A 26,137-nucleotide genomic window follows, 5' to 3' on the forward strand; every position below is an offset into this window, starting at 1 on the left:
TTAACATTACCCCCCTCCTAGATGAGTGCCAGTCCCATGGCACTCACCGTCGTAGGTAGCAGGCTTTGGCATGCACTAAAGACGTGGGTGAAAGGGACATCGGTGGTTGCCGTGGAGGAGTGTTGGTGGTAGTGTGGAGGAAGGTCGATGGGGGCACATTGGTGTCCTAGGTGGCTGGTGGTAGGGTTGTTGGAGTTGGTGGTAGGGCTGTTCTTTGTTGGAGATTGCACTGATGGCCAGCACAAGTATTGGTTTGTTGGGGATTCTGCACATGACGATTCTTGGCGGGCTTGCAGGATGATAAAGGATAAGAATTCAGAGTTGGGTGCTGATGAAGAGCGAACAACACTTTCGTTGGAGTCTTCACTACCTGCAATTGAAAACCTCTCATAGGTGGTCTTTCCCTAGGGGTAGTGCTAGTCTTCTCTATCGTGCACAAGACATAGTTCAATTAGTTTGGGAGACAGGTCGAACTCTAAGCAAGCTGAGAGTATTGTCCTGCGCTTGAGGACCCAAATTGTGTATATAGTTCAGTGCAGATATTATGTGAGTGCTCGTGCATACCTAGATATTACGTAGTTAGAAGACCGCGGGCTGGTTTCTCGTAACAATGTGTTGATGAAGCAAAGTTGTGCATGTTGAGAAGAAGTACACGTGAAGGTGTATGAGATATCCTTGGCATTGCGGTGTTTACCACAATTGATTGTAATGGTATTAAGACAAAGTGCAAGAGGGAATCGTGCGAATGGGTCAGAGTGACAGGTCTAACTATCGGCGAGACAAGCTCCCTAGGTATGTCCTACCCTTGATGTGCCCTAAACAATTATGGGTGATGCTAAAGGGCTAGGGGACTGGGGACAGAGCCAGCCGACCAAGGTCACTGGACGTACCTAATTTGAGGACCCCTAGGTGCTGTGCTGTGATTGTGGGTGCTTCGTATCTTTTCGTTTTTTTTTTTTCCCTTTTCTGTTCTCTTTTTCGTTTCCTTTTCTTGTTCTTTTTTCTTTCTTTCTTTCTTTTATAAATATTTTTGGACTTGCTTGCGTACAACCATTGCAATATGTTGAGGCTATCAGCCTTCCAATGGGTTGGGAAATGTCAAGCTTCGAAGGCTCAGGAAATGGATATTACAATGATGATTGTGCCATAGCCTCGTTGTTAGAGAAGCAATCATTGAGATGGGGAGATACACTTGAGATATTGCAACCCTCTTTGGAACATGCGATGTTGGTACAATTGGGGTAATAGCTGCCATGAGTGCCCGGTGCAGAGTGTAACCCAGAAAGAGGAAGTGGTTAAGATCATGCTTTGGGCCATGCGACGTGGGCACTCACACGGGTGATTTTTGCTTTCGGCAGCGTGGCTTTGTCGCAGCCTATCAAACCCAACTCTTCTCCCTGCACTTGACTATCATTGCTTGTGTGTGTTGATCTTATCTATATAGGGTCACAAAAGTCATTGTTTATTTATATACATATTTACGAATCCATGTCACTTCACGAGGATAAAAACCAATTGTAAAACTTGGGATTGTACTGGAGTGTGGCACATGCATCCAGTACTCGTGGCAGCCTTCGTAATAACATCACGTATTTTGCAATGTCAAGTATCATGGTACCTTGTCCGAGTCTACTTGCAACATGTAGCTCCTCCTCAGTGAGAACCTTATCAGCCAAAGAGTTCTCTTGGCTAGTTCCAGCTAAGTCCGCACCCTGAATGGTAGCACTCGAAAGGAAGTTGGCGCCACATAGGTTGGGTCTCTTTGAGACCGCCATTTGGCCAATCGCTCTTCTGAGATGATTTGGCTCCCAGTTCGGCCATTGCAACATGGTTTTCAAACCAATGTTTCTCAAATTGACTTTGACCCTCCGATTGTTGCTTTAGCTGCTCTATCTCTAAGGGATTTGGTTGGTGGAGCACATAATTTAATGTTACAGTTAAGAGTAGTTCGTCGGCTTCCTTGTCAGAGGTGACTCGCATGAATTCATGCAGGAGCCTGTCATAGTGCTCATTAAGATGTTCTTGCTCTTTCCAGGATAGGGAAAATGACAAGTATTCTCCAAGCTGCTCCTTAGGGAATGCGCCCATGTCCGCAAGGACGTAGACACGTGCGAACACCTTGAGCTTAGCATCCAACTCAGTTAAGAATTCTATGACACTTCTATGTTCAACGAGGGCTTGCTCGGTTGCTATCTCATGCAAGGTTCTAGCAGTTTGCCTAGGCTTTAGCATAGCTGGGGGCTCATGCCTAAATGAGCAAGATTAGTCAACGCTAGGATTTCTTATGCTCTCAAGGTTTCCATGTTTCTCCTGAGGCTTTGTTATTGCGTCATGGTTCTTCTTGGATGTGACTGGTATAAATTTGTCACCTTGTTGTGACAGCATTGTATCCACTCTTGATTGGTCAATGTGAGTTCTATTGTTGGTGGATTGAGTGTTGAAAGCAACCATTGATGGTAACGACTACCTTGATTTTTCAGAGCATGAGGATGTGTCTGAGGTTTCACTGCTATTAGGAGAGACATCAATGGGTTCATTGGTGGATGGTCTCAATGCTTTATTCCTTAGCTCTTCAGCGCTCTTGGTCTCAATGTTCTTGGGGTTTGTTGCTGCCCTTTCTATGCAGAATACATAAAAGAACATAGAAATACTTCATGAAGCAAATACCTAATCTCACACCTGGAAATCATAGGAACTCAGAACTAACCATATGAAAACATAGACACACTATATTCAGCACTACTAATCAGAAAACAGAGAACGAATGACACAAGACATGCTACAAACGAGATCAAGACTCCAGTCATGATGGCGCCAACTGCCAGATCCTCTTCATAATTAGGTAGAAACATCATACATTAGGCATAATCATCATCAGTGATCAGATAGACAAGAAGAACACACAAAATGCCTCATCAGGTCACGTTTTTTCAACTGCCCCCAAAACTGCACTTCATGAGGTAGTGAACTTCATAAGACATATAAAGGCTGCTTCACATAGTAAATAGTAATAACTAAGGTAATACACCATTCTAAGGGTAAATGTAATGTCAAGCCAATGGCTAACACTTGGCACAGCCCAGTGGATGGCTGGCACAGCCATGACTCGAACCCTTGAATGACCCATGAAGTCAAAATGCCTTATCCAAAACCCGACATATCTAGTGAAAAAGATTATGCCTTACCCACAGCCTTTCACCATGAATTAAGCCACAGAGAGTAACCCTAAGTAGAGCCTCTCCAGTAGGACACTTATAGCCCTCTACTGCAATTGCATAAGCCCCTCAAAAGGCAGTCAAAAGAAAACATAAAGGCATAATCCTAGAGGCATACATATCAAGTATGATGTAAGTATGATGAACAAAAAGAGAATCAGATCTGACAGTTCTACACCAAAAGAACTTATGAACTATGAGGCTCATGAGCATCATTGCAATCCGTAATAGATTGCTCCTGAACATGATGCTCCTGAAATCCAAAAGATGTAATATCATGAACTGTATCAGCCATATGATCTTGAATCTTAATCTGTTGATTTATATCCTGCAAAACGTTATTAATATCAACTTTAACCATATCTACTGCATCCACAGATAGATTTTCAGAACCCTGAATTTGCTTAACATTCTGCAACCCATACACTACATCCATCATCCTATGATAGTCAGCGTGCGTACCATCCAACTTTTCCTTTAACATATCTTTCTCATGAATCAATTTCTCCATGTTTTCAGACATAAATGTTTGCTGCAAAACTGCATATGGCTGATAAATAACTTGAGACATTCTAGCAGCTATGCCAACCCACTGATCATGCATAAAGGAAGTCAATGTAGCTCTCATTGATGTCAAATCTTGCTGCATAAAAATAGAGCCATCAAGATCAACCTCCATATCTCTCAAGATTTGCTTTTTCACTTTAAGAAGAGGTTGTAAATGGGCATCCAATAATACCCTTTCAGCCTTCAACTTAGCATTTTCTTTAGCCAACAAATCCAATTCACCACCAAACTTATCCTGCATATTAGTTTTCCATTCCTTAAATGCAACGGAAGACAATTTACATTTAAGCAACATATTGGCATACTCATCAATTTGCCTTTTCAAAGCAGCAACCTCATTCTCATGTAATTCCTTCATTTTTTCCATTTCAACTTGCATAGAATCTCTTTTAGTTTTCATGGACTCTAACTGCTCCTGCAAAGATTGCACCACACTTAACTTAGCGGCACCATTAGCATGCATATCCTTCATGAATTGATGTAACCCTGCAACCAAAGAGCAAGCTTCACCAAGACTTTGAGGAACATATCCATCATGAACCACTTCCTTGTCATAAGACAAACCCATATGCTGCTACATAACATCACTGTGCTTTGGTATAGGCATAGTCTCCATCTTCAACTTGGAGAATCTAACCTTCTTCTTAACCCCTGTAATGAGCACATATTCACGAGCATTGTCATTCTTGACATCATCATTTAACCATGCTGATATATCTAAAGACACAGTGCACCCTAAAGTACTAGCATGCGAAGCTTCAGGAGATGAAAAAGTCATAAACAAAGGATCCACAAACTCCTTTGACTTGACATTCTCAAGATCACCCAATGCATGATCATGAGACAAATCTTTATCATAATAGACAACCATTATCCCATCCACTAATTTCTGCCTTTTAAATGCAGTAACCTTGTCCATACTCGGAGATTCCCAAAGTGACGGATGCAATGTTGGACATACAACCTGCAAATGAGCATATAAACCAGCCAACATAGGTCCAAGTCTACTTTTCTGCTGTTGCTTGCGAATTGTTGGCACATGAACTTCCTGCATCAATTTGTCATATAAAGTTGCTGACCAATTTGGAATCCCAACATTTTCTGCATACCATAAAATACCAAAAGTGTCCTTTATTATTACATCAGCCTTTATGAACAATAAAAACCGCTGCACGAACCATTTGATGAAAAACCTCCTCTTTGCATCTGCATGCCTTAACACAGACTGATTTCTAACACTTGTAGGAAGCCCAAACTCTTGCTGCATAGCTTCATCTGTGCACCGCCAATGCTTTGGCCGATCATTAAGCGCAAGAGAGAAAACATGTGCTAGTAGAGCAGCAGTAAGCTCCAATCTTCCGCCAACTTTTCCACTTTCTCGAATCATAAGTAACTGCTGCTGAGCATGTGTATTGTTTCCTCAAGCCTCCCATGGTAGCTCTGCGTAATCAAGCAACCCAATTTGCCTTAACTAGCCCCTGGTATTGGGTTCTTTGGTATCCATGAGTATAGAACAATCAAGCATAGGAGTAGGCAACTCACCGTCATCTTCACTTGACATAATAGAAGGCATTTTTGGCATGGAGTTCTTGACTTTCGATGGCGTTGTGTCAGGTGGGCTATCACTAGAGTCTTCATCCTGCTCTTGGACTGCTCTCGGCTGCTATCATGCCCTCTTGACAGGGAGCTTCGAATTCTTCTTTTGTCTTGTCTTCACCATAGCTGCATCAGTCGACGACCTGCTGCGGATTAGGAATGAAAAGAGATGAAGAAAACGATGAAGATTGATGGCATGAAGTTGCAGAGAGACGCTCCTGAATTGGCGCAAGCGACAGCACACGAGTCTTCTTAGCCATAGTTTTCCCTTTTTCCACTTGCCTTACCTGACCATGAGTTAAACTCCTTGAAAAAAGAGGCATGGTAACATATCGATTGCCACTTGTACTCCCTCTAAGTTGAACATGAGAATCTTGTTGCTTCAAACCCATCTCATGCAACTGAACTTTATAAGTTCACACAATGAAAATACCAACAGAACTGGAGTTAAAGACAGTTGATCTTCTAAACCATCACATAAACATCCCAAGTTGAAAGGTAGATATCTTTTCAAAGCACAATTTTCCATGGCCATGATACCACTTTGCCCAATCATGATTGTAGGACAAAGAACTTTAAAAAGATAATCCTCATAAAGTAAATTCCAAGAGCCAACTTTGAATGTCATACATTGCCACCACTTCATGTAGTATCATTGAACCTTTAAAATAAGATAGAACAATTGCCAAATAGCTTGCACTTCATAGAGCACTACTGAAGTTTGCCTCACTTCTTCATGTTCACCACAAGTGATATACAAGATAAAATTATCTGCTAATAGCTCACAATAAAAGAGTGGTTCTTTTTGCCAAAAATCAAGCCAAGACACCCTAAAAACAATAATGAGAGTCATAGAATCATAAAGTGCTCCATCAGGTAAAATGCCATAGATTACTCCATGAGGCAACAGTGCTGGAATTTGAACCAAATTTAGTGCAACTGGTTCCTGTTCAACTTCATAGAGTACCTTATCATAATCCGGTTGAACTAACCTTCTTAATCTAAATCCATTCACTGCAGGCTTAATAATTTCACCCTGTAAAGTAGTCAACACAAAAGTGCCTTGACCAACATCTTTCAAAACTTCATAGGGACCGGTGTACTAATGCTTTAACTTCCCTGGATGCTTCCCAAGCCACGAATTATACACCATAACCAAATCCCCTTCTTTGATTATCTTATTTTTAATATGCCTATTAACCCATGTCCGTCTTCTTGATTGCACCACCCCTTGAAGGTAGTGAGCTATAATCCGATCTTCCTCTAACCGGAACAACTTCTGGAGCCTATCATGAATTGATTCTTCCGGACACAACCTATAAGCAACCGCTATCCTCAAACTAGGCACCAAGAACTCCATGGGGACAACTGCCTCAAGTCCATAAACCAACTTAAAAGGAGTCAAACCAGTTGACACCTTATATGTTGTACGAAAGGACCATAATACCGAATCTAACTTTGTATCCCAATCCTTACGGTTATTATTAGCAACAATTTTCTTAAGAATTCGGAGTAAAATCTTATTTGAACTTTCAGCTTGTCCATTTGCCTAAGGGTGATAAGGTGTAGACTTCTTATGAAGGATCATATGCTTAGCAGTAAGCTCTTTGATTACTTCATTCAGAAAAATGTTTATCCCGATCACTTACCAACTCTATGGGGCATCCAAAACGGGTCATGATATTAGAGTACAAAAACTGAGCTACACTTGCCGCTTTATTATCCTGTAATGCTTTGGCTTCAACCCACTTAGTACAATAATTGGTACAGACCAGAATATACTGATTCTTACTTTGACGAGCAGCTGGCTTGATGGGGCCCACAAAATCAATACCCCACTTTTGAAATGGTTCCAAAGGTAAAACTGGACGATCTTGCATTCGATCTCGAGATTGAGGTTGACCCTCCTTCATACAAGTAATGCATTCTTTAGCATATTGATGAGCATCTTTGAGTACCGTTGGCCACCACAATCCCACTTGAAGAACCTTTCTAGCTGTAATCTGACCAGAGAAATGCCCTCCAGTTATTCCTGCATGTGCTTCATGGAGAACTGCAGGCTGCTCTTGAATAGTTACACACCTTCTTAGCACATTATCAATGCCTCTCCTATAAAGAACTCCCAAAATAACTTGATAACTCCTGCTTTGTAATGCCAATCTTCTACGGTGGTCTCTAGACAAATCTGCAGGCATCATGCCATGAAGCAAAAACCGTAACATTTGATCATAGAAGGAATTGAATTGAGTTACTTGAACATTGAATAATTCTCCATCAAGCAACTGATCATTCACCCCCAATACAGGGTCCACTGACTCAATTCTACTCAGAATATCAGCCAAACTGCATGCTCTTTACTTGGTGTATGTATTATTTTGTAATCAAACTCTTGCAATAATAACATCCACCTTGCCAATCTTCTTGTAAGCTACAACTTGTTAATAAGATACAACAAAGCCTGATGATCCACATGAAAAATAACTTGGTTCCCCAACAAGTAATGTCTAAATTTTTGCAATGCAAAGATCATCCCCAAAGCTTCCCGTTCAGTAACAATATAATTCTTCTCAGTTGTTGTAAGCCGTCTTCTTGCATAATAGACAGGTCTGAACCAACCAACAACCCTTTCCTGCATCAAGACTGCACCTACTGCAATATCAGATGCATCCACAAATACATGAAACGGAATATCCCATTGTGGTGGTTGCAAAATTGGTGCTACAACCAGCATCTTTTTCAAAATAGCAAAAGCTTTATCCTGGTCATGCCTCCACACAAACTGAACCCCTTTCTTGGTTAACAATGTTAGTGGAGTACAAATATGAGCTAGATACCTCAAATACCTGCTATGCCATTTGACCTGCCCCACAAAGCGCATCACTTCTTGAACTGTTGTAGGTACTACAACCTTCTGAACTGCTTGAATCTTCCTTAAATCAATAGCCACACCCTCTTCTGAAATGATATGCCCCAACAGAACTCCTCTTTTAGCAGCAAAACAGATTTGAAAGGGTTAAGGGACATGCCAAATTGACGGCATCTTTCAAAACAAAGTCTAAGATGTTGCAAATGATCCACTTTCTTACCAAATACACAAAAATCATCTATGAAGACCCTCATAAAAGATGTAAGATAAGGATCAAAGGTTTTATGAGCTGCACCCTGAAATTCTGGGGGTCCATTCTTCAAACCAAAATTCATGACAGTACTCACAAAGACACCCCATTCGGTTATGAAAGCTGTCTTATCCATATCTTCCGGATGCATACAAATCTGATTATAGCCAGAGAAACCATCCAAAAAACTATAAATCTCATGGCCCGCCATGTCATCCAATAAAGAATTCGTGAATGGAAGAGGGAATGGATTAGTAATAGTTGCTGCATTCAACTTTCTATAATCTACACAAACCCGTATTTTGCCATTCTTTTTAGGCACCACCACAATTGGTAACAACCAAGTCACTTCATTAACAAGGAGGATAAAACCCACTCGAAGAAGTTTGTCAATCTCTTCCTTCACCTGTTTAACATAATTAGGATTCATACGATACCGTTTCTGCATAACCGGCTTTGCATCTGCCTTTAAATTAATTCTATGTTGACAAACCTTCATATCCGTATATTCCCAAGCAAAAATATCCTGGAAGTCCTTATACAACTTAATTAATTGCTGTTGGAAGTCTTCCTCAACGAAAGTACTCACCTTTATCGGCTTAGAGCCTATTTCAGCTTCCAAATACACTTCTTGGGCATCATCCTCAAAGACTCTAGCTGACTTGTGCATGGTATGCTCATATTTCAGCTCTGCATCTGTAATAGCTTGCTGACTAGCTTTATCTAAGTCCTCCTCTAAATCCAAAGAAGGCTTCTTTTGGTCTTTAAGTGTTCACAAATCAGTGTTTTTACTTCCCTCAGAAGTAACATTACTTTCCACCACCAAATTACTATTCTGCTGCATGAAATCACTACTCTGCTCCATGAAGTCACTGTCCTGCTTCATGGGGCAAACAGTTTGCTGCATCAAATTACTCTGCTGATGCATGGGGTAACTGTTCTGCTCTGAAGATAAAACCACTTTTGATGTTAATACTGCTGGAAATACCCTATACAGAGCCAAAATTTTCTAAACATCCACTTCAAAAACTGGCAAAACTATGGGGTTAGCTTGCATAAAAAGTTCCTCCTCATCATCCTCAATCTCAGGTGCAACATTAATTGTCTGAGAAACTAACAGACTGTACTTAGGTTCCAAAATTACCCGATTACTTGTGGACAACTTGACCTCCTTACTTCCATGAGGAATAGTCGCTATATCTGAGCCCCAATCCTGCTTCAACTTGGCTAGTCTAATCCACGGTCTTCCCAATAGCATATTATATGAATCCCCTAAACCTTCCATACGAAGAACAACAAAACTAACCTTGAACTTCAGCTCGGCTATCCAAATAAGCTGATTCTTTAATATTCCCAATGGCTGAATTCTTCTTTGATCTGCCATTTTAACCTGAAATGGTGCTGCCACAAGTCCTTGTAACTTATGTGCCAAATACATCTCTTCAGGCAAAATATTAACTCCAGAACCTCCATCTAGAAGAACATCATCAAACTTGCTACCCAAATAGTCAACTTGAATAGTCAAAACTTTATAGTCTACCACCTCCATTTGTGTGGGAATCACTGCTTGACAATCTGAAGTCTGCTCTCGATCCATAGCATAATGCTTAAACACTTCATCATGATTTGACATAATCTTAGCTAAAAGCTTTTCTTTAAACCCTGGAATTAAATCAAGGATTTGTTCCAAAGTCAACTGTAATGAAGATTTGTCTAGTGCAGTAAACAACTCATGAGAACCATGCAATGCCTCATAAGGCTTCAAACCTTATGATTGTTTACTGAACTGCATTCCTGACACAAGCATATCCTTCTGATTTTCCTCATGAAGCAACTGACTGTCTTGAACCTCATAAGGCAATTCTCCAACTTTAAGCTGTTTTGAAGACTGTTTTTTTTGCAACTTCATAACTTCATTGGAAGCCACTTCCCTAGCCTTTTCTTGATCTTCCCAATTAATCTTTTGCTTAGCTTTTGCTCTGGTAATGGCCAAAACTGCTGTCTCATCCGGACAATCTTCCACAACTATGCAATTTGAACAATCACAGCTCACTTGCGGCTCTAAACCATGCTTAGTAACATTTAACACACCCTTACATAGCACTTTTTTGTGTATAGCTTCACAAACTTGGTGGTTCTTTTGATGACTTACTGCCTCACTCTCCATGACTTCTACAGGTAACTCTACTAGGACTACTACTGCGGGTGCCGATGGTTGCTGTCCACAGGGGAGTCCTGCCGCTTGCATTTCTTGCTGCTCCCCGGTCTGCATTCCCCTTTCAGCCCTATGGCGTACCCATAACTCACAGTTAGGTCCAAACATGTGTTAATGCCTACCACAGTAATAGCAAGGTCCTCGCTGCCTATGTTGAACACTATTCCACTGCCTTGGCTGGTCAGTACCCCATTGCTTAGGTGGCTAACCCTTCCTACCAAAGCCTCTAAATCCTCTTTGCTGTGCCAATTCAGGTGCAAATTGGTTCACTGGTGCCCCCAGAGATGCTGTTTCTGCCTTGCATTCCATACAACTGGATTATACCAGCATTCTCTAGCCTCATGGCCCATTTTCTAACAAATGGTACATGACTTTACACTTCTGGAAGTTGTCAATACTCCCATCTCCAACAGTTGCTTCTTAATTTTCTTTTCCAACCTTTTTTCCAAGGCCGTTTTTTCCTCTTTCTCTTTCCCCTTCTTGCTATCCTTAGAAGAGGATTTATCTTTCCTGGATTTCTTTTTGTATCTCCTCTGTCTACGCTTACTTCGATCATCATTTGAGTCACTTGATTCGGTTTCCAACTCAGAGCCTGATGAAGTATCTTCCTCCTTACTACTATCCTCTGAGTCAGAACCAATAGAGTCAGAGTCTGAAGAGTCATGTTTACTCTTCTTCTTGGATCTACTCTTACCAAGTCTCTTTTCCACCCGCTGGGCTGCTTCAACCAGCCGATCTATACTATTATTGTTTCCAATTTCTGCATTAGCAATTGCCGCTGCAATTGCTTTGTCCAAACCCTTAACAAAATAAGAGTATTGTAACTCCATAGAAGGTCTATCTTCCTGATTCAACCTGTTTAATAGATTTTTAAATTTCTGTGCATAATCCTACACTAACATTGTCTTCTGCTTGATCTGCTTCAACCTTTTCAACACATTAGTAGCTGTCTTATGCTTTCTAAACCTACTTAAGAAAGCGGTTTTAAGGTCACCATATGTGGTAAAGTATCCAACATCATAAGTACTATACCAATCCAGAGCCTTACCCTTGAAAGTTGCCGCAAACTGCTGTAATTTAACTTGATCCCCAAACATATTGTTGAAGCCATTGGCAACCCACCTTGTCTCAAACTAAGCGACATGACAATTCGGGTCTTGTTTCTTCTTCCCTGAGAATTTAGATGCCTTAACCTTAGGGTTAAGTGGTGGATTGGGATTCATAATTCGGAACTTCTTCTTCTTTAATGGGGGTAAGGGATCAAAAGTTAAAGACTTCCTAGCAGTACCCACTGGTCTCCTCAACATGACTGCACTTCCTAACACCAAATGCTGTAATCGCTGTGCTGCATGATCCAGAGGAGTTGAAAGATCTTGTAAGTTAGGTACTTCTTTTGCTTCATCAGGAGAGCTTGAGGGAGAGATGACACAGGGGAATGATACACAGTAGCAGTACCAGCAGAGGTACCAACATCCTGGAACTCCTCTCGAAAAGATGGAAACTTCTCCTCATCCAGGGTGTCAATTCCTACTACTTCCCGGCTGTCATTCTACAATAACTCTCTCTGTTGTCCTGCCAATAACTCCCGTAATTCTTTGGATTTTCTTCGGGTTAGAATAACATTTGATCGGTATGGGTAATTCACTGACATATATGCAGAAATGCAAAGTTAAATTTGTAATCTGCATCATGCTGCTTGAAGCAATATACCACTGCCCCAAGAAGCAACTAGATTTTCAGATATATATCATCAAAGAAAAGTATTTCGACTATGGTTCAGCATCCAGAAATAGAAAACCACACAAAGAGAGTTGAATTGTCTTGATTCTAGTTCTGCTTCTTCATGCAGAAAACTTCTGCTTCACGCAGAAAACTGTTGCTTCATGCAGCAACTTCAAACATCTGGGCTTAACCTTCATCATTTTGAATAATGTTTTGACACAAAGGTTCCAAGAAGGCAATGGCAGGATTGCCAAAGTGTTGCTGCCCTTTCTATGCAGAATACATAAAAGAACATAGAAATACTTCATGAAGCAAATACCTAATCTCACACCCAGAAATCATAGAAACTCCGAACTAACCATATGAAAACATAGACACACTATATTCAGCACTACTAATCAGAAAACAGAGAATGAATCGCACAAGACATGCTACAAACGAGATCAAGACTCCAGCCATGATGGCGCCAGCTGCCAGATCCTCTTCATAATTAGGCGTAATCATCATAAGTGATCAGATAGACAAGAAGAACACACAAAATGCCTCATCAGGTCACGTTTTTTCAACTGCCCCCAAAACTGCACTTCATGAGGCAGTGAACTTCATAAGACATATAAAGGCTACTTCACATAGGAAATAGTATTAACTAAGGTAATATACCATTCTAAGGGTAAATTAATGTCAAGCCAACGGCTAACAGGGTTCACAACCACCTATAACTGTTGTTATTTTCGCTGTTTTCTCCTCTTTTTCTTGGTCAGCGAAGGTACATCTCTCAACGACTCAGGACCCTGTACTAAGTCAACCATTGATGTGCTTGGTTGGGCCTCATTATTCTCTTTCTCTAGTGTGTCCTCATGGGACATAGCCATGGCCTGGTGAATAGCCTCGCTAGGTTGTGAGGGTACAACTGCCTCTCTTTTTGGAGAGTCTAGCTCTTTAGCTAATTCCCTTTTGTTTAACTCCTCCAGCCTAGGCTTTAAGCACTTTGGAAGTGTTGGAGTTGTCAAGGATGCTGGTTGCAGCACCTCCCCCACATGTGAACTGCTAAGGATATGTTCTGCAAGGGGTATTGTCACTGCCAGGGGTTGTGACTGTGGTGATCCCTGATTGGAAGTAGTAGTAGCTATTTTAGTGGACTGGCTGCTGTTAGTAGATTGCAGTGTCAAGTCCCTAGGGCGATCGGAAGTGGTCGTGTCTTTTGTTGCCCTTTGTGCATTCACTTGTGTAGATCGAGCATGAGTTGATCTAGTCACCTTAGGTTGCATAGGCATATCCTTGGGCCGAGAGCTACGGATGGTGTCATGTCCCATCTCTTGGACATTTGGAAGCTTAGATGGAGATAGAGATTGGGATTGAGCAGCCACCCTTGACGACTACTGTTGTGCTTCCTGTGCCCGTTTGGAAAAAGAGGGTGTAGGAGATCTAGGACTCTTAGGTGGACTTGGCACTGGTTGAATGATTTACTCGAGGCTATTAGACGATTGTGCCATTTGCCTTGTTGAGCAATTAGCCTTCTCACAAGCAGTGTAGTGCCTCTGGTGCTCCTTATCCTCTTGGGGAATCAAAGGCTCCTTGGACACTAGTGGCTTTCGTGTATCTTCAATGATTGTATCTCATATCTGCTTGTCAAGCACGCTAGGCTGAGGATCTACCCTCCGATTAGTCTCGTTTGGTTTCTTGACTTCGATTGTGAGGGGCTACGCTTTGGATATCCATCACAGCGTTGTGCTGACCCTCCATCGATGCCTTCGTCTATAAGGCTTGGGCTTCTTTTGGGGCCTTCTACGATATTTGTAAGTCCAAAGCCCGTCCTTGGCATCGTCTCTTGATTGTTTCAAGCATGGCCTCACTCACTGGTTCTCGTTGTTCGACCTATGCTTGTATTAACTCTTTCAACAAGTCCTTGCTCTTGTTAGCAGGCTTGACTGTTATGTCAGCAACTTCCTTGCCTTTCCCTCGAGGTTCGATGAGGTCACCCTTGCTAAAGGTTGTGACTATCCTCACATCTGGTAGTGTCAAGTGTATCCTCTATGCTACATAGTCAGCCTCACACTTGGTCACCCTTTTGAAGGGTCTTCCTAGGAGGGTTTCCTTACCGTAATTAGCACTATTTGGAGGAACATGAAATAGGATAGGCAAGCTTTCAGTTTCAATTGTCGCAAGGATTTTGCACTTCCCTATGAGTGCTTGTGGGTGTCCCCCGTAAGGGCTAAGAGTTGCATTAGTCGGTGTGAGCTCTGGTTGGCCTAGTAGGGTCCATGCTTCATAGGTCAAGATATTGAATTCTGCTCCTTCATCAATCAGAGCATAGATGGTGTGCTCTCTTTTCACAGTGAGTTTGACCCTAAGATAAGTAGGTGGTACTATGTCTTCGTCTTCCGGGTCTTGGCTGGTAATTTTTAGCCTTCTGACAAATGCCCTTGAGTTCCCAACTACACGACCAGAAGTGGATTCTCCACTTGTGTCTTGGATCGTCAGTGCAGTGCTATTCAAGGAGCATCTATCATTAGGACTGTCATATCTAGTCATTCTTGCTGTTGTAGCTTGATGTTGTTGCTTTCTGCTTTGACTAGATGCAGTCCAAATGCAACACATATGTGTTTTTGCAGTGTGGCCTTTTTGCCCTTGTTGGGTAGATTGGCCCATTGAGGTTCTAGGGTCTCTGTTTGTCTCTGTTCAGGTATGGGCTTTTGGTTGCTCTTTTGTAAGTGAGAATCCATGCTCGTGTAGAGCCATTACTGCACTAGGGTCTAATTTGGAGGACCTGTCACAACACGCGTTTTCTCTCCAACATACTTGGGGGAGGTGTCCGGAGGAGGCAGTCCCCCCGGCCTGCAGGGCCATTACGGTAAATGCCATACGTGATTTGAAAGACCATTTATAGCCAAATTTTAAACTACTTGCTCTAAGTTTTAGCCCAGTGATCGATCTATGATATGGTTTTGGCTCTATATGGTCTCTTGGTCAATTTCACTATCTTCAGGTTAAAATTTGGAAAAATCTAAATTTGGCCCAATAGGTTCGAATTGTAGGGGTTGAATGCCCGATTTGGCCCGTCCGATGGCCGAGTAGAAGGGCCGAATGTAATTGGTCCGAATGTCAAATTCGTCCAGTCCGAGTCAGGTTGTTTGAGGGCTGAATGGGCGAGTGGGCCGAGGGCCGATTGGTAAATTTGGCCGGGCCGAATGTCAAATGTTCGAGTGGGATTGGGTCGAGTCGGGAGGGTCGAGGGCCAAATTTCGACGCGTCCGAGTCAGGTGGTCCAAGCAGTAGTGGGCCGAGGGCCGAATGGCCGAGCGGTCCGAGGGCCGATTCTGGGACTCGGCCCAGAATCGCGATCACTTGGACATGCCGAGTGCGGTGCATTTTTTGCTGGCGCAACGATAAATCGCTCGAATCACACGATTCAGGTCATGGCCTGTTATACACACCTCCAGATCAAAGCTATGGATGGAGGGGAAGAGTTATATATACCAGGAATAGCCAATAAACTCCAAAATGAAAATCACCAAATGAATCAAACCCTCATGTCCTGTTATGACAGCAGAAACCCTAATGCTTGTTTTTCTTATTTTTCTTTGTTTTTTCCTATCCTAAATGCTTACAAATCACAAAGCAATCACCTACACTACTCCAATATGCTTTTTCAAATCCAAAAAACTAGAAACCTACTTGCTAAGGAGATCGAATACCTCTTCAAACTCCCTCGCTTCCTACCTATCTACTTCAAGCACCGGTTCGGGGAAAACCCTACTTCAATGCTTGATTTGAAGCACGCAAGTGCTCAAGGCTTGAGTCCGTTAGTCCTGGAAATGGAACCAAAATGTGGAAGCTTTCGCTCAATCACCAAGACCCACGGACCGCTTATTGCTTCAAGCGTTCCAAGCCGAGCACTAATGGCTACCTCTCACATAGCCGACGTGCCATCCATATCTACGGGTGTAGTGAGCTTACCTCCATGCCAATCGAGTTACCTCCTCTCCTGTGCACTCCGGTAGCTCCACGATCCAAGTGCAAGCTTCAAGTAAGCTGCATCCTCAAGATCCATGCTCCAAGCTCCATAGCTGCGAGCAAGAGAAGAGAAGAGAAGAGAAGAGAAGAGAAGAGAAGAGAAGAGAAGAGAAGAGAAGAGAAGAAGAGAGGAGAAGATGGAGAGCTTCTCCTCCCCGGTCCCTAGCCCTTACACACTCACTCCCTCACACTCTCACACCCCCTCTCTCAAGCACAAGCTCAAGCAAGCAAGAAGAAGAAGAAGAAGAAGAGGAGAGCCACTTTTGGCCACACACAAGAATGAGCTTCTAATTCACTTTGCAACTTTATATACAAAACCCTAAATCCCTTTTGGGTGGTCATCCCTTTATCCCCTTTTTTACATGGCCGGTCGTGGCCTAGGCCATTTTTCCCATTGTCTTTCTATCTTCCTAGCTTCCTTCCTACCACCCATCTACCTTTACAAATTGCACGGGTGAGAGCCTAGTGCTCCTTAAATTAAATCATGATGCGCTTGCACTCTTTTACAAAAGTATTGACTTGCGCTTTTCCTTGTGTGCCTTTGTCTTCCGTTTCACTTTGCCTTGGCCTTTGTCTTCTGCTTTAGCTTTTCCAGATTTTCTACCTTGTTCGTTTACCGATTAACAAATCCCCAAACAATAGTGTAACAAGCCCAAGTCTATCATTCCAAACTCAGAGCTCAAAGCCTTTCAAGTTTGGTTGATTATATCATAGTCACCTGTAATAAAAAGGTTGTCCATATATAGAAAAATAACTACAGACTTTTCACCATTCTCGTAGACATACAAGTTAGCATCTGAGGCACATCTTTTGAAGTTTAAGCTTAAAAATAACTTATCTATTCATTGGTACCATGCTCTAGGGGCTTGTTTCAACCCATATAATGCCTTCTTCACCTTACACACTTTGTTCTCAGAATGGGGGCCTCAAACCCTGGTGGTTGAACCATGTTGGAGGTAAAAGCGCCTTCGCCTAGCCACCCGTGTATTACTACACTGACAGTACCCGCACCTGCACACTGCAGGCGGTAGGTGCCCATCATTGTCACTCCATTCTTTATTCTTTCAGTGGCATTTGAATAAGGGGAAGGGCGATCACACATTGTGACTGTTGGAGTTCCCACATTGTGTGTGTCGCTCTCTCTTACTATTGCTCCTTCCACTATAGCTCTTGCTCCTGCTCGTGCTTCCACTTCAGGGCTCACATGCCTTCAATTGGTGTCAAAGCCTTCTTCTTTGTGAGCTTGAGCTTGGTCTAGTACACTCTTTACTTCCATTCGAATATCTACAACAATCATTTCTTTGTTGGCAGCCATAAGCACTCCGTTCGAGCTTCCTATTGGTTGCATTCTTCTTGGGCACTCTTTGAGCCTTCTTGAGTAGAGCTTGCTAGTGCGGTATCACGTTTTGTGGAACAGGCCCTTTTTTAGCAATAGCTCACATTTTTCATCTCCTATAACATATCTTCTTCATTGGGCAGCTATACAAGCACTTATACACTTGGTTTTGATGCTTGACATTGATCCTTCTACTCTTGGCATTCCATTTGAGCACTAAGCTTCGATTTGGATTGCTATAATAGTCCATAGACTGTCATAAAATAGGGAAGCACTTATCTTTGATGTCTACACTCATTTCCATTCATTGGATGATACCCAGTTATGCACGATTAATGCTTATATATTTGGGGATGCTATGTCATTGCTTGGAGTTGATTTTGGACTGATTTAACCACTTCATTTACTCTGTTTTGGCTAAGGTTTGCTGGCTAGAAATACAAGGTAGCACTCTATTTGATGCTTTTATGGTTAGCTTTGTTAGTCTTATGAGGTCCGATTATGCTGAAGTGATGCCTACATGTATGGGAATGCTATGCCTATGTTATGGGTTGGATTTGGAGTTAATTTTGGTATTGAAATAGCTTGGTTTGATAGTGTTTTCACTGCTATATACAATAGAGCTGAACCTCTTTTAATATGGATTTTATGTGTCTATTGCTTTTGGCTATGATTTGGGTGTTCTATATGCACTCCTAATGTGTACTAAGTACATTGGTCTATCATATGCCCATGATTCGAGGTGACTTTGAGCTTCATTTGAGGACTGATTTACATAGTTTTGATAGTGACTTTATTGCTGTAATAACTAGGTCTGAAGCCTATTTGGTCAGTGTATGCACTACCTATTGGTCATGGTTGCTTCTCGGGTGACTCAAATGACTACAGGAATGTATAGGGAGGTTGGCACATGTCTTATATTGCTCCAAAATGCCTTTTGAGATTCGATCAAGCTCCATCTTGGTTGGCATTTGATTGACATTGATCTACAGTGGCATGCTTTGTGACAGTAATAATGCCTATGGTCTATGCTTGACCCTTCGGTACATGCTTTGATGTATATGTCAGAAATGCATTCTCCTTACATTGTGTGTTTGATTGCCACTTGGACTTCATTTCGGTGTTCATTTGCATACTTTGGAGCTCTTGGATGCTTATTTGGGTTATCAGAGATTTGACATCGACTGGTACATGATGTACTATATGTTACAGGTGATGCTTGATCGATCCCTTGCTCTGGAGGCTTCGTTGATATATGGGCTTGGCTCCATGATATCTTATGCATTCACATGCTATCTTTGAGCTTGGTTGCTTGATTGACATTGATCTTTCTACCAATGAGAGCTTCATGCTATCTCTGGATATTGCAGAGCTTGTGGTAACATGTTATAGGGGGAGAGCTTGTGGTAACATGTAATAGGTGGAGAGCTGGTCATTTTAGCAATTTCTCTTATTTTTAGCTTGTTTTAGCAGTGGTTTTGGTGTGTTTACTACTAAATACAACATGCTATTTTTTGCATAGTTTGCCTCTATTTAACTGATTATGATTGGTCATCTCAAAGATACGGCTTTGTTTAACATTGGCAAGTTGGATGGCACCAAGTATGCTACTAGAAGTCTCAAATATGGCAGGTTTTGGTGTAGAAATTACAGATTAAGCACTCAAAAACAAAGGTATTAAACTTGAGAATATGGACGATTATGATTGGGTTGATTTAGATGCACTATGCAAGTCCACTATCATTTTATCACCTAGAAAAGTGCCCTAAACCTAGATTAAGGAATTGTGCAAACTATGGGATTGTTTAGTATGAAGCTATACATTATCGATTGTAACAACATCGACAACCATAGCCAATTAACTAGCAGTTCCATTTTGGATGGGGAGCACCATTATCTCTCCCAACACCCAAGGACCAATGGCTAAATGCACCTAGGGTAGACATTAATCCAACTTGCACCTAGGGTAGACATTAATCCAACTTGCACCAACTATAACTCTTCCACATAGTGATGCACATATGCACTACATAGAGAAGCCAATGGAAGAAGAGCCATATCTAAACCCTTATATCCCATACAATGTAAAGGGTGATGCAATCCTTATGAATATTAGACCAGTTCTAGTGATGACCTTAAATAAAGGAAGAGATTTAGGTAACAATGGAATGCAATCCCAAGAGCCTTTAACTTCCTAGAACTATGGCCATCCTAGACACATTTCAATGGTACCCTAAAAAAGAGTAGACCTACAAAGATAAGGCTAAGCTTAGAAGCCTAGAGTGCAGAATCACACACCTATACACTAATTGTCCAAGGAGAAAGGCATCCACTAGTAACACAAGCATCCCATCAGTGCCTCTATGACTCTTCAAAGCTAAGTCATTAGATGATGAATCCACTCTCTTTTCACTGAATGTGACAACCAGAGCCCATGCTAAATAAGCTAGAGTGACAATACCATGCCCTAGTAACATAGATTACTTCTCCATTGGAAAAAAAGAAGGAAAAATAAGAAGAAGAGATTTGAAGCAAAGGTTAACTTAAAGAGTGATAGTGCTACTACTTTGATAACAAAGAGAAAAGTACCTAACGTGGAACCTAAAACCTCAACACCCAAAGCTAAGAAGCAAGGAAACACTAATGTAGGTGAGTATCCTAATCCTAAGCACCAACTTGAGATCATAGAGAAACTATGAGGTTGGGTGGAAGAGGCATAAGCCAACATAGCTTATTCAATACCAAACCAAGATAATCATGAACTATCAAGTGTGGGCCACCCACATCTCCAACATACATATGATATGTGGAAAGCCAAGGGTTTGAGCCACATGAATGAGCTCAAATAAGTGAATCCATCTTACACCAGGAAAGTATGGACACAAGTGCTTTGTAATCTAGAGGAAATCAGGGCAATGGAATCGATGTCAGTCTTAGTGTCAACACGTGTCATTACTGCTAGGCCAAATCATGAGATGCAATCCTAACTTGTGGATTGTGTTTGAAACATGGGTAGAAGGAAAAAACCAACAAGAGTAAGCTCAAGAGATGAACAATGAAACACACATACCAAGTGTGACACCCTCCCTAGTACCCAGTTCTTTACAAATCAATGCCTTCTTGGAAGGACTAAAATGCACATTGGTCCTTCCAGTTATTGCATTCGAAGATACAACTTGAAAAGGAATCATGGACACTGGGGTAGGAGTAAGTGTTCTCAGCCACTCTATATTGCAAGCATGGGTTAACCCTCCAATGGAGACCACTTGATTCAATGTGTGGCTAGCTAATGGCACAAAGGTTAGGCCATTCGAATTTTTGAAGGACTGGAATTAAAGTAGAAAGTGTCCAATTTTCAATCAATTTCGTTATTATGAAGGGGATAGATAGATCACAAGATTCTATTCGGAAAACCATGAATGAGAGGTGCAAGAGTGATTGAGGACTAGGGCAATGCATTAAAGTTCTTTTGGAATTAAAATAAAGCTACATGTATAGAGATGGACACTTGGAAGACCCACTAGTCAACCTAGAAGTTATCTTTGTAGTGCTCAAAGGAGTATCACAAAGTAAGTCTAATTATGATCCTTTGACCAAATACATCCCTTGTTAGAGCAAGAGTGTGATTGGATGCATGTCCTTGCAACCATCGACTTGCCATTCTTAGATGATGAGGATGATTATAAGAAGACCATGGAAATAATGAGTGCTCGAGATGAGGCTAAGGACAACTACCAAGGAACAACAACTTACCCTCAATCCTAATCTACATGATGATTAGAAGCACAAGAGAAAACTCTCCTTATATGGCCTATCATGTTTTATGATGAAACTGTTAGAAGAGAAAAACACACAATGGAATGATGAAAGAGACAATGCTTAAGATATAATTGAGAATAGGAATCCACTATGACAAGAGTACAATGGTTGAGTGCCAACTCACACACTCCACAACCTCCCTCTCTCCACACCAAGAATATACAAGTACATTAATGGACAATGGACTATGGCTATACTCCCTCCTTTTATAGACAAAATAAATGAGTTGTCCTACCACAAAATAGGTTGACCAGTTACCAAATAAAGAATACAAAGATTTCCTATATATTAGACTTGGGTACTTGTGAACCTCTGATGTGACCACTTCTAACACCCTCTCTCGAGGCACACGTGAACAAGTAATGAATAAGAACCTTAAGATGCACCATGGATACTCCAACAACATGCACTCTGCTTAATGCACCTTGGTAAAAAAGCAATCTAAATAAGGAGGACAAATATCGTAACCTCTCTTTGAAAGCAAAGTAGTCCCTAGCCACCTTGTACCTCTAGTAATCACACAAGCTCCATGGATAGCTCACCCATGACACTAAGATTCCTTTGATATACCAAATGCATACCCTTCGAGTCCCCTTATGCGAGATCACATGAAAATATCATGCCACTCATCCTAATAAAAACTTGGCATTGGGGACACACTAGTCCAAGGTTTGGATTGCTAGAAGTTGTGAATTTGATGATACGCACCAAATCCACCAATATTCAAAGAGCATGAACATGGTCTCTCTCCACCCTCACACTTTCCCATTCTAGCTAGGAGCATGTAAGGGTGTGCAATATCACTAGAACCGAGAAGAACCATTTGCTCGAGCCATTGGTAGACTCTAAATGAATCAAGATGATATATACATGTACATGGTCTCGTAACTACCCAGCATGGCCATGATATCCATTACATGAAGTGGAAACATGTATTTCATATCTTCATGCTCTTCAAATGTGATAGTAAGCCACACCATTTCGTCTCTTTACCTTCATGTGCACGACCACCACTATGCCATATTGTGATGCAAGCCCGATGCAAGTAGAGACTCCTCCACAAGCTAGAGGAATCCAACATGCTCTCTTCTAAAAAGCATGAGTGATCACCATAGCACTCAATTAAAGCCTCATGAGATATGGTTAGAATATTCAATCTCTCAATCATAAGGGCACCGGTATGATCACAATAAAATGAATTGAGAAAGGATAGGTGCGTGATCACAATAAAATGAATTGAGAAAGGACAAGTGTGTGCATATTACCTTGGCTTGGAGAGAGTAGCAAAGGAGTGTGGTCAACCTACAAATAACCTTAAGAAAAAAGGTGACAAATCACATATACGAGCAACTACTAAATCAAAGAAAAGGGTTCCATAAAGACTTGAGGTCAATGTGTAAATGTCAAATGAAAAGTGTTAAGCAACATAATGTCAACTACGAAGATAATGTGTGCAATATTCTACAAGTGTAGTGATTAGAGAGAAGTGACCTTAACATAGTCACATGTCAGCATGGCACCTAACATCAATGCATGTGCTATTCATTTTGTGCAAATGGTAACCCAGTCAAAGGTCAACAACACATAAGATCAACACAACAAAGGACACATAGTCAAACACAAATCGTACATAACAATGAGTAATGGTGTATTAGACAATGGTGGATAGAGAGATGTGGAGTCACACCAGGCAATAAACACAACAATTGATATCAGTACACAATAATGAAGATCACAACAATACATGACAAATAGACTCCATGCAATCCAAGCAACAAAGTCAACATTGGCAACATACGAAGGCCATGTCAACGTAAGCAAGACAATGCATGCATGCAACGTGGAATGTAGCCTCATGTAACAAGTAGATCATGAACACCCATGAATGCAATGTAGCAACAAAGTAAATCAAATATATGTGTGACATACCATCCAATGCCATAAGGCATGTGATGTCAAAGCACTCAATTCATTAAAATGCAATTGTCTCAAGGTTAAACGATTGTGGACTAGTTAAAAACAAAGGTAGAAAATTGCAATTGAAGTTGACATTAACAAGGAATCAAACACGAACGACCAAGTTGTTGGAGCTATATAAAGCTCACCTTATCTAGACTAGGTCTCACCTATATATATGTATATTGTGATCAATATGAAATAGTCTTTGGGAGTGTACATGGTGTGTTTCTTCTCTCTCTCGCATCTCTACATATCTTCTCTCCCTACATCTCAACATGGTATCGGAGCTATCACAATTGACTACAACCAATTTCTTGAAGAAGACAATCAAAAAGCATACCTATGTAGTATCTCTTCAATTCTTGATTCATATTCTTTTCATGCTTAAATTTGATGTATTGTGTATGCTATGAGCATCTTATGTTATGAATTTTAAGAATAGAAGATGGTCACTCCATCATCGTTTCGATTGCAGATATGTTGAATTGTAGATATGGTCTCAAACAATCTTCATGAGCTTGGTATCAAAGGATTGATCTCTTCCTTACAAAACAAGGTTTTATCTCTTGTTCTTTAGATCTAAACTTATATATCAAGTGCTGCAAACAATGATAGTTTTGTTTTCTTGCTCTATATGTGGATAGTACCATAGTTGTTATAATAATCTCAACTTCCTTTGCCAAGTAAAGAAGGTTTTGTCTTTTGCATTTGACATGGTGGATCTTGGAGACATACATTCATGTCTTGGTATTTAGATTCAACACTATCGAGAAAAGGGTGTTTTATTACTATGTCAAACAAAGTTCATTGAAGATATTATTCAGAAGTTTGGTTTGGATTCTGCACATCCTGCTACTACTCCTTATCTTGTGAAGTCTCCCAGAAACTCTCACTTTCTGTGCAGAATGATGGACAATTAGCATTACATCAACCTTATGCTAATCTTATTAGATGTCTTCAATTTGTTGGCTTAAATTCTTGCCCTGACATTCTTTTTTGCTACAAATTTTCTTGGACAACATCTTAGTTCTCTATGCCTTAAACATTGGTTTGCAACAAAGCTAAATGAGTTTTGAAGTATTTGAAAGGCACTCGAGATTTTGGGTTGGTTTATCGACACCAATAAAACTATGATTCTTTACATTCACTTCAAATTTCAGGTTATATAGATCTAGATTGGGGTTAACTATGCATTCTACAGTGGAAATTGTTTCTTTATCAATGATTGGCTTATTTTTTGGACTAGTAAGAAACAACGTTGTTTTGTTGTTTCCACCACAAAGATTAAATATGTAGCTGCATCTTTGGTGGCTCGAGAGTGCTAGATATGCTCAATGCTCTATTCTCATAAGGTGCCACCAATGATCCATGGTGCTCAAAGTTATAAGCCTCGACATTGGTGGGTCTCCTGACTTGTATGTTAGATGAGGTCTATGTGACCAGATGGCCAAAAGGTGACTATTGCAGATTTAGCCTTTGGTTTAGATAGAGTAGTTAAAGCTAGTAGCAACTCGAGGCACATCATATTAAGTTGTGGGGGTAAGAAAGTTATTAGGGATATCGATTTTGGGTCCAAGGGCCATAGAATTAGCCCTTGACTAGGGGTAGGGAATATTCCTTGGAGGATTCCTTGGCCAACTAGTGGAGGTGCACATGGAAGGTCAACAAACACATATGCATATGGAAGATCAACAAATACATGTGTATACGGAAGGTCAACAAACACATGTGCACATAGAAGGTCAACAGATATAGGTGCATATGGAAGGTCATCCATCATGACCCCCTTCACAAGCTATAAAAGGTAGACCCCTTCACAACTTTCATGATCCATCCTTACACCCAATAAAAGTTATTCCAACTAGCCTTAAGCTCTTTAACTATCTTTTGTTGGCTAGCATTGGGATACAAAACACTAGCAAGGAGCTAGCTCGAAAGTATATTCCATCTATCCACCAAAGTTTGATAGATTGGTAACTACCCTTAATACTCAGGTGAGACCTCAAGCTTTGAGTTTTGAGGAGTTTTGTGAATTATTAATGGAGGAGGAGTTGAGGTTGAATGACCAAGAAGGAAGCATAAATGGAGATGCTACATTCTCCGCCCCAATGCAAAGGTAAATGTGGCTCCTTCACAAAAAATGATGGTGACAAAAAGAAGAAGGATGGTAAGAAGAAATTTCAAGGAGAGTGTTTCTATTGCAAGAAGAAAGGACATGCAATTGCGAATTGTTGTGCCAAGAAGGCATATGAAAAGAATGGTACCCTTAAAAGTAAGGGGAAGGAGATATCCAACATGGCTAAAGCAGAGCTAGAGTTATTCATGGCAACCATCGAGGAAGTGTGTTCCTCGGAATATTGGATAGTGGTGCATCATATCACTTGACCAACAAGAAAGGTCTATATAGTTCTATGTAGCCTCTACAAGAATCCATCATTGTGACGGTTGGAAACAATGCAAAATGCCATGCTATGGGCATAGGTACTATTTTCTTTGTTGTTACAAATGGTGAAGTCAAAAAGCTTTCAAATGTATTGTTTGTTCCAAAAATTAGGAGAAATTTGTTGCTACCATTAAT

The sequence above is a fragment of the Lygodium microphyllum genome, chromosome 25, assembly GCF_053477565.2.
Source record: "Lygodium microphyllum isolate KBCC chromosome 25, Lygodium_microphyllum_v1.1.10, whole genome shotgun sequence".
In the NCBI taxonomy this organism is placed as follows: Eukaryota; Viridiplantae; Streptophyta; class Polypodiopsida; order Schizaeales; family Lygodiaceae; genus Lygodium; species Lygodium microphyllum.